Source organism: Arvicanthis niloticus, chromosome 23, assembly GCF_011762505.2.
Source record: "Arvicanthis niloticus isolate mArvNil1 chromosome 23, mArvNil1.pat.X, whole genome shotgun sequence".
In the NCBI taxonomy this organism is placed as follows: Eukaryota; Metazoa; Chordata; class Mammalia; order Rodentia; family Muridae; genus Arvicanthis; species Arvicanthis niloticus.
Window position 1 is genome coordinate 11,354,034 of NC_133430.1, and position 10,211 is coordinate 11,364,244.

Genomic DNA, 10,211 nt, shown 5'->3' on the forward strand with positions numbered 1-10,211 from the left:
CTCTTTGTCCTTGCAGGCTTCGCCCCCCAAAATCATGACCTCACTGTCACCGGTGTGGCGGCAGCTTCAGGAAGGAACATGTTCAAGCCCTTCAGTTTAAGGAGCAGTTCTCTTGTTTGCATTCTTTCTCTCTCTCACACACAGCTCTGGCATCCTGGAAGCTCCCATTTTGAGTACATGAATGTATTGGTTTGTTTTTAAAATAGCTTTACTATTGTTTCCATGGATCGGGATGCAGGAAGCTAAGGAGGCTGCGGTTATGCTAGGACAGCCATCTTCAAGTCGGTTTAGTGTGAAGCGCCATTCTATTTGCTTATATTTTATTTAGGATTTTCCATCAATATTCATACGTGAGATCAGGCTGTAGTTTTATTATATCTTCTCTGGTGTGTCTCACAACAGCGCTAGGCTGGCTTCACAGAAGAAATCTAGGAGCGCCTTCTTCCTTCTCCACAGCCCCAAAGAAGCAAAGAACACTGGTGAGAACTGGTTCCCTGGAGACTGGGAGGATTGTTTCGGCAAAGCCATCTCTGTCAAGGCTTCAAGGAAGCTTACATTTAAAAGATGTCTTCTGCCTTCACTTCTGTTCAGAGCGTATCCATCTGAGACCAGTGTGTCCTGTTATGAGTTCTTAGAAAATCGTCTACCTTGCCTGCACAGTATTAGGCAAAGCAGTGTCCTGTTTGTTTGTTTGTTTGTTATTTAAAAGCATGTCTATCATTCTTCTGCTCTTCCTTTTCTTTAATTTGTTTTGATGGTGACCTTTCAACTTAGGTAGCCATCCTTTTTTTTTTCTAAGACCCATGCCACTGGTTAACTAATTTAAGGGTTTTTCTCTTGCAGTTTTGTTCTTAGTGGCTCTGTTCAGTTTTGACCGTTTTCTGTTTCCCAATTCATTCCTTTTCATTTCTAGGATCTAAAGTCCATCTATTTCCCTGCTTCTTCTTTTATCTATCTCTTCTCTTGTTTTTATTCATTTATCAGGTGGCTGAAGCAGTTAAAGTTTGTTTTGGCACCTTCTGTTCCGAACGTGACTTTATAGCAGTAGGGGCCGGGTGTTAGTGCAGCCTCATTGAAATTTTACTTTATAAAGACATTTCACAATTTGCAGAGCAAACTTCAGTTTCTGGCTCAGAACCCACCATCAGACCCACCCCAGTGATGCATCCCTTTCCAAATTGAGTGTTCTTCTAACCAAAGTTATTGGAGGGGATTGAGAAGGGGAGGTCTATGCATTCTCAGTTTGAGGAGACCTTCGTTATGGGGTCAACTGAGGTGACAGGGAGAGAGTTTCCTTATCAGGCCACATTATAGTCTGGGATCTGAGGAGCTCTTCTGGATGCTTGATCATGGCAAGAGATCCCAGACTTGCTGTGACTTCTGTGAGAGCTGCCATCACACAAACTTCCTCCTTTCCCATAGGATGGCTGCATGGCTGTGACCCTGAAAACTGACTGTTCTGTAGGAATGCACATAGGTTCTATACGTCACTTTATGTAAAATGCCAGAGACATGCTCAAGTTAGCAAATACTCTGTACTGTTTGCTTTGTTTTCATTTTTAATGTTTGAGTTGTTTTCATTTGAGGCTGATTTTAGATACATATATTTTAATGTTATTCGGTTTTATTTCATGTATCATTTCACTGATGGGGGCGAAAAGAGATACCTTTGAATCCCTTAACACTTGATTTTATTTTATTTTTGTCCCTCCCAACGTTTGTTTTATGGGTTCTGCTGATGTTTTAATTGATACGCATGTGTGCAAGGCTGACTCATCTTGCTTCAGCCACTTGGTTTATTAAGTGACCTTATATTACCTCCTTTAAAACTCTGTGCTTGAATTTATCCTCCTCATAAAGGCCGCATATGCTATGTGCACTCACAGATACAAAAGAGCTCCTAGCATTGAAGACACCAGTATTCTTTACAACTAGAAAAAAAATGCACTCACACAGGAATATACCTGCACACAAACACACCTACAAATCTACACACACCACACACACACACACACACACACACACACACACACACCACACACCACACACCACACACCACACACTTTTTTTTTTTTTTTAGCTTCACAAGATGATGAGATGACCACATGCAATCCACATCTTTTTTTTTTTTTTTTTCTCAAATTTTTGGCAAGTTCAGTGCCCTGGTAAAGAGAAAGCATTTTTGTTTTTAATCCCCCCATATTTAGATAATGTTTGTTAAATCTGTTTTAGTTCACAGAATAGTTATCAGTTTCCTGATAGTGTCTTCTCTGACTCCTAGGTTGTCCAATGTGACTTTTAAGAGGAACTCATTGGGCCTGGGTGACCTGATTGGTTTAACATTTTCCAGTATATCACGAGTTCCCCTGCAATTTTCTTTGTAGTTGTATAAAATCTTATTGTGTATATGTGCTACATTCTCGTTACCTGTTGATCACCTGATGGACATTTAGGTCCATTCCACTGTGAATAGCAATGAACACGGCTTTTTGAGCATCTCCGTACAGGAGTGTGGAATCCGTTGGGTAGAGGGTGCAGTGTTACACTCACATCCATACCTACCCATGTGGCTCAAACTAGTGGCTCACACAGCAAGACCAAAACCTAAACAAAAGACAAAACAGTGGATGGCAACTTAGGGGAGGTGGGAAGGGTTGGTGGAGGTCATAAGGGGATATGAGAACATGAGGGATGAGTGGGATCAGAATGTTTTATTTTGTCAACTTGACACAAAGCAAAAGTTATCTGGGAAGAGGGGGGCTGATCACTGAGCAATTGCCTCCATGTCTGTAGGACTTTTTTTTTTTTTTTGATTAATGATAGCTGTGAGGGGGCCCCACCCACTATTAGCCATCCCATTATTTGACAGGTGGTTCTGGGTTGTAGGTAAAGGTACACTGAATGAAAAGCAAGCTGTTAAACGCATGCCTCCATGGTTCCTGTGTCGGCTCCAGTTTGAGCTCTTGCCCTGGATTTCCTCAATGATTAACTGTGGTTGCAATGCATAAACTAAATAAATCCTTTTCTCCCTAAGTTGCTTTTGGTTGTGCTGTGTATCATAGCAATAGAACACAAACTAGGACAATACATGAAGAAAGCTGTCAAAGAATATTTTGTTTTTTAAAGAGGAGATCATGGTGGATTGCCATATAGCTCAGTAGTACAGTTGTCCTAGCATAGGCACGATTTTAGAGTCTACCCCCAACACCAAAACAAACAAAAACAAACTAATGAAAATTAGAAGAACTTAAAAGAGGAAAATTACTTTTTTCTGAATTGTATTTAAGGATTGTTTGTTAGTATACTTTACTGGATATTTTGTCTGGGTATAAAATTGGTCCCTCATACTTTACCAGGACTCTAGAAATCGTTCTACTTTTTTCAAGGTATGATTATTTATTTGTTACTCTTAGAATCTTATTTTACACTGGGCTCAGACTTAGAAGTTGAAGTTCTCAGAGAGGACAGCCAACATTTCTTGACAATCTGTTCCTGGTACTTTTCTTCAGCTTTCTTCATTTTCTTGGCCAACAGTTTAGCATATTCTGCAGCTTTCTCATTGTTGTTTGTTTGTTTGTTTTTAATATGTTTTCTTCAGACCAGTAAGTCAGTGTTTGTGTTTCAGGATACATGGTCTGGAGTAACAAGACCCTGAATCTTGGGTGCTTTGGTCCTAGACTTCTTACCTTCTTTGTTTAGAGCTTTCAGTCAACATATTGGTGGACATCATCTTCTTTGGAGAGATTAAAAAGCTTTAGGATTCTACTAGTTCTTTTAGGTCCCAACCTATGAGGCACAGTAGTATCTGTCAGTCCAGCAATTTCCTTCCCTCCAGTTTTACAATAACCAAATCGGGAACACTCAGATTTAATCTACAGTGCATCCACAAAGAGACTTGTACTTCCTCTTACCAGTTTTTCTTGGTTAATAAGAATTTCCCTTACTTAACAGCAGACACACTCTGCCATGGGTCAAAATGCCTTGCTTCATGGGAAAACCTTGTTTGTCATTACTACCACTGATCTGGACCACATAACCTTTCCACTCTTCCTCCAGAGCATCATCAGCTACTTTTGTGGCCATGTGCTTCTCACAGAGGGTACAAAACTTACATTTGTCATCCACTTCAATGAGTTTCTGACAGCCAATGGCATGGAAGGAGATATACAGCTTCATTTTGACATAGCCAACTGCCTTGAAGATGCCACACAAAAAAAAAGAGATTCTACATTTTTTAACCCTGGATGTTCCAGGGAACAGATAAGGGCAGGTCAGTTATTTCCTGGTACCTGAGTTTACTTTGGCTTTTGTCCCCAACAATGTATTTTCTTTACTTCTGGAGTTAATTAACTCTATTCTCTGATCAGGAATTCACCTCACTTTATGTGCAAAAAAGTTGTTCTTTCAGTCTATACAGTTTATTCAAGTTCTACTTTGAAAATGTAGAACTTGAGGTTTTTATCTTTTATCTCTGACTAATCTTGATAATGGAGTTGTTAAATTCACCCATGTTATCAGCTTTACATACTGTGGGTTTCCATGCTCTTTTTTTTTGTATTCATCATTTTTAACTCTATTCTCTTAAACATTTTCTTCTCTTTCCCATTCCAGTTCCTCCATGTCATTCTTTCATGCTGTTAACTATTATGCTAATAATATGGTCTTCTAATTTTTTCCAGTTCTTAAAATTTTACTTTGTTGTCCCCTATCCCCCACCACATACTTATGTTCTTATGTGCCTGCTTTAGTATTTGATTATATAGGAAAACTCCTTAAAAATGAGGCAATGGAGAGTTTCTGGTTGTGTTATAAACCTTGATATTCTCCAGGTGTTTGATCACTGTCTACTAAAAATTTAACCTGTTTCTTATCCTTCCTTCTGGAGTTTTGAATGAGCCCCTTGTGAGATCGTCAGAGACGGGGCCCTCAGTAGACCCATGCTCCAGTGGGTAATATAACACATGTGCATAACAGCGGCACTATGTGGATTCAGTGGGTTTAAAATAGTCTATAAAACTAGGGATGAGGAAGATGGTGTGTGTGTGGGGGTATGTAGGAGGCATTGGATGGGTGGAGTTGAGTTTGATTAAAACACTTAGGCTTATATGAAACCTTCAAGTAGTTAAAATAGCAAAAATTGACATTTACAAAGAATACTTTTACAGTTTTGTCTGTCTGTCTGTCTGTCTGTCTGTCTGTCTGTCTATATGTATGTGTGTATGTATGTATTATGAGGATGGCCTGGTCTCTACAAACCCCTAAACACAGTGTAACTACAGGCATTTAAAAAACAAATAACTCCTAATCTTTTCATTAATATCAAATATTCTTTATTCACTTGTTGGCATGATGATTTTAAACATATATATTTAAATTTATATTTAATTATATATTCTCTCTTTTGCCTGATTTATCTGTCTATATTCCTTACCCATGTCTATTGGAATGATTACATTTATACCAGCATATATGACATAGAGGGTTCAAGTTACCAAATGCATTTGAACTTCGGACGCAGATGACTTTCTGAATGAGTTCTTTTGTCATATGATCAGGGCCATCCTTCCAAGAAACTAAACAAGGAGAAGAATCCCCTGAGGTCCAAGGAAGCTCCTCAGGCATCTCAATTATCTACGTTGTGTTTAACAATGCCCAAGATGTCCTCAGAGTGTACTATGGTACACTCGTACACTGGTACTAGCAATGGCTGGCTTTGATTGTCAACTTGACACAATATAGGATCACTTGGAAAGAGAGTCTCAATCAGGTTTGTTTGTTTTTTTTTTTTTTTTTTTTTTTTGCATTGGGTTGGCCCATCTGTGGGGATTGTCCTCACTAAGTTAACTGATATGGGAAGAACAAGCTCACTATGGGTGGCAACATTCCCTAGGCAGGGGTCCTTAAGTATATAAGAGTGTAGACATAAACCTGATCACAAGCACACATGCAAACTAACATGCATGTGTTCATTCTTTCTCTGACCTCAGCTGTGGATGAGGTGTGAGCAGCTTTGACAAGCATCTGACTCCCGACCAATAATAAACTGTAACCTGGAATTATGAACTGAAATAACCCTTTCTCCCTCAAGTTGCTTTTGTCAGGCATTTTTTTTTTTTTCAGATATAGAAAAGAAACTAGGACATCCACCATTTGTTTTCTCATCCTCTATCAAGAAAAACACAGAAGCTCATGGCTGCTCAAGAAATCATCCTATAGTCAACAAAGCAGACCAGCCAGGCAGGGAGCCAGATTTTCTAATGGGTGGTAATCCAACATCCTTCCCTATTTTGCTGTCCCTTCATAGTGAACACAAGTTTCTTAATCAAGAGCCCAACATGGGAGGTGATTTGAAATCAACATGATCCCAAAGCCCCTCAATGGTCAAGAGAAACAGCAGCTGCTCTCTCAGGCAGCAGCAGCAGCACAGAAAAAGTGCCCAAGAATGAAACTACTCCCCTTCCCCCAAGCACCGAGAGGATGGATGGCCAGGAAATATTTGAGCAGTTGGTTTTGAAAGTTCATGAGGCAAAACCTCAAAAGATTTTGGCCTTACTTTAGTCAAATATTTATGAGGCCCTTGTTAATGGATAGTCTTATTTGAGTTTCTGAGCCATTCAGGAAAATTGAAAGGTGATGTTGTATCGTACACCCTGTTTATACACATGAAATGTGCATGTGTTGTTTTGGCAGATGGATGTCACTGCTGCTGTTACTCACTGAGGCAGTGATAATGAAGTGTAGCCAGAACCTGCTGAGAATCCTGGGAACATCTGGGGTGTGGTGGTCCTGGGGAGGCCATTGTATGGCATTCAAGGCTTCTGTGGGCCTCGGATGTGAAGAGGTGTCCCTGTCACTGCATCACTGAGTGAGTTTGACTGGCGTGTGATAATGAGGTGGGATGCACAGTCAGCCAGGCAATGAGGAGAGGGAAGAATCTTCCAGAAGGAGAAAGCCATTTCTATAACAGGCTGGAGGCCACTGAGAGCAGGATAAGCTTCATTAAATGCAGGATGGAGTGGAGAGGAGAGGAAGGTAGGGCTGGGATTGGAGTGGCCTCAAAGGCTCTGTTCAAGAATGTAGACACTGTCCTGGGGCAATGGAAAGATAGTTGTGGGTTTTAAACTAGCAGGTGACATCATTTGGATTGGGTTTTAAGAAAATTACTCAGGCTGTTGAGTAGAGATGGATTGGCAGGAGGTGAGACCAAGGCAGAGGCAAGCTGGGAAGTAGTCTCAGAATCTTGGGGACAGATGGCACACACTTGGGGGGAGAGTTGGCTATGAAAAAGTGAGCAGGCATTCCCATGTGTAGATTCTGTAGTGGACACTATCTTGTGGCTATTTGGATGTGACTGGTGAGGCAGGAGGAGCCCCTGCTAGGTCCCCTTTATTTCAATGTAGGTGATTTATGGAGCTTATAGGAAAGAGGATGCAAGGAGCCAATTATGAGCTAGTCTTAGAGAATTTGAGTTTGAGGTGCCTACAGATGGGCCAGTGGGATGGCTCAGCAGGTAAAGGTGCTTGCTGCCAAGCCTGAGGACATGATTTGGATCTTCATTCACAGGACCCACATGGTGCAAGGGAAGAACTGACTCCCACAAGTTGTCCTTTAACCTCCACAAGTGTGTTGTGCCACACCACACACACACACACACACACACACACACACACACACACACACCACACACACACACACCAAACATACCGCACTCACACACCACACACACACATACATACACACACCATACACTCACACACCACACATACATACATACATACACACACCATACATTCACACATACACACACACACCACACTCACTCACATACCACACTCACACCACACACACACACACACACATACACAATTAAATTATTAAAAGTTCCCACAAGATTCCAGCTGGAGATATTGATATACAGCTCGGCAGAAACACTTGGTCCAGTTTTTGGAAGCCAGGCAGTGAGGATCTGTCCATGTCATGGCTTCTGTTTTCTCTGTGAAAACAAACTCCACTGACTGTCAGTCTCAGCATCTTAGAAGATATGCAGAAAGAGCTTTCTTACCAATCAGAGGGCTGAAGTAGCCTTGTCTTCAGGGAGCTTGCTATGGCTCTTACAACAGAAAAATGAGCCATGTCAGTGACTTTTATGAAGGAGGAGATGGGCTTGGGTTTTGTTGTCTCATGTTTCCAAGTGAAAGAAGGGACTCCTTCTCATGATTTTGGTGGCTTTAAGTCCCGTCAGGTTCAGCACCCCCATCCATCACACTCTTGAGGAATCTCAGGTATGAGCAGGGCAGAAGAAATGGAGTACAGAGTTGTGTGCCTCTTGGGTAAAGATGCATTGTCACTTTCCCATCCTGCTCCCATCTGTGGTTGGTTGCAGAGCACAGGACCTTGGGAAGGAGGGGGCGATGTGTTCTGAGAATTCTTTTTCTCCCCTCCTCCTTCCATCTTCCCTCCCCATCGTCCTTTCCTTAATCCACAGTGAACAGTGTCTTTTGATCTCTTTGCCGTTTTCTTAACTATTCATACCATTCAAAGAACACAGGCTCTGCCAACAGACACACCCCTCCCCCTTCTTCCCAGGGACAGGAAGAATTAGATCAAATCTCTTGGTCTTTTAAATCATTTATTTGTTTATTTATTGTTTCTTACATAAAGAAAAAGAAACCATTTTTGAGCATAGTGTGGCTGCATGGCTGTGCCTTTAGGACCTCTAAAGAATTCATTCTTTTATTTCACCAAAACAGAAACACTTTTGCACCAAAGCACCAAACAAGGCTCTGGTTAGAGCACCATGGAGTTGAAGGTTTTCAGGAATGGTGTAGGGAATGAGAGCCTGAAGGAGGGATGCTCACAGGCATGCAAGTGAGCAGATGCACCCAAGAGCCGGAGTTCCGGGGCCTCTCAGCTGGGGAGGGATGGACAGAGTGTCTCCAAGAGAACAGAGAAAATGGGAAGACCTTGTGGGCCTCCTACCCCAGTGCAGGCATATTTGGGTTCTCCTCAGAGGCCCAAGGTGAGTAGCAAAAAGGACTGAAAGAACCCATGGCAAGGGGCCATTCACTGAAGACAACCTTATAGTGCTATGAGCAGACAGCACCCAGTGTAAGTGATGCTGCCAAGAATGGACTTGTGATGGGTACCAGTACACTAAAACATGGCTACTGAGAACTTCCGGCTCCCCAGTCGTCTGCTCTGGGGGAGGATAATCCTTGTGTGTGTTCTGCTTGGGGGGGGGGGTCATTTGATTCAAACCATGACACACCTCAATTCTTTTTCTTCCTTGACCAAGTTTGAAGCTAAGATATCCATGTTCTTCCGACTTAATTTCTTTCTTTCTCTTTTTTTTTTTCCTGTTACTTTATGAGCTTCCTAACTTTACAGATAGTCTCATTGCTTTCATTGTAAAAATTAGAAACGTCTTCCCATCTAAATTTACCATAGGGAATCTTCTGAACTATTATGAGACAGGAAATTAAACAGTGAATTTTTAAACAATTTGAAATATTTTTCTTTGCACATATCTAAATGGTTATCTATTGCATTAGGTCCTTTTGCTCATGAGAGACCAAAAGTCTGACAGGATCAATGTTCAAGAAGAGATTTATTTTGACTCATGGTTTCAGAGGAATCAGTCCAGGCTTGCAGAGAGGAATGAAGGGAGGAAAGGAGGAACTGTTGAGGTTTGGTGTATTGCTACATATTGCAATACTAAGTGGGCCCTCAAGACCTGGTTGCCCCAGAGATGAGAGAGTCCTCATGCAGACCCAAGTGACACTATGTGACCTTGTCCCCCCACCCCAGTTATTTCTGATTAATGAATAAAGATGCATAAAACATGTAGCAGGGCAGAATTGAGATAGATGGGGCTTGGTGTTCTCTGCCTTTTTTCAATTAGGAGGAGACCACGAGGAGAGAGAGAGAAGACGGTAGAGAGAGTTAAAGTAAGACTCCACGGGTTAGGAGTCAAGAAAACTTGGCCCTGAAGGCTGGCCACTTGGAGTTAAGAGCAGCTCACATGAAACATAGTAAGTAATAACTCAGGGTTATTGATAGGAAATAGATTTTAATAGCATAGAGGGTAGATATCTGTGCAGCTCCAGAGCTGATATAGACTTATTGCAAATAATGAAATAATGAAAGTTGTCTTTTATCTGGGAACTGAATGATCAATGGTGGGGTAGAAGCCCCAGATGACGTTAGATTAA

The 10,211-nt window shown here is 41.5% G+C and overlaps 1 pseudogene; it reads right to left on the minus strand.

The window, feature by feature from the left end:
• Window positions 1-3,417: 3,417 nt before the first annotated feature.
• Window positions 3,418-4,176, minus strand: LOC143436615 (small ribosomal subunit protein eS6 pseudogene; annotated as a pseudogene).
• Window positions 4,177-10,211: the final 6,035 nt, after the last annotated feature.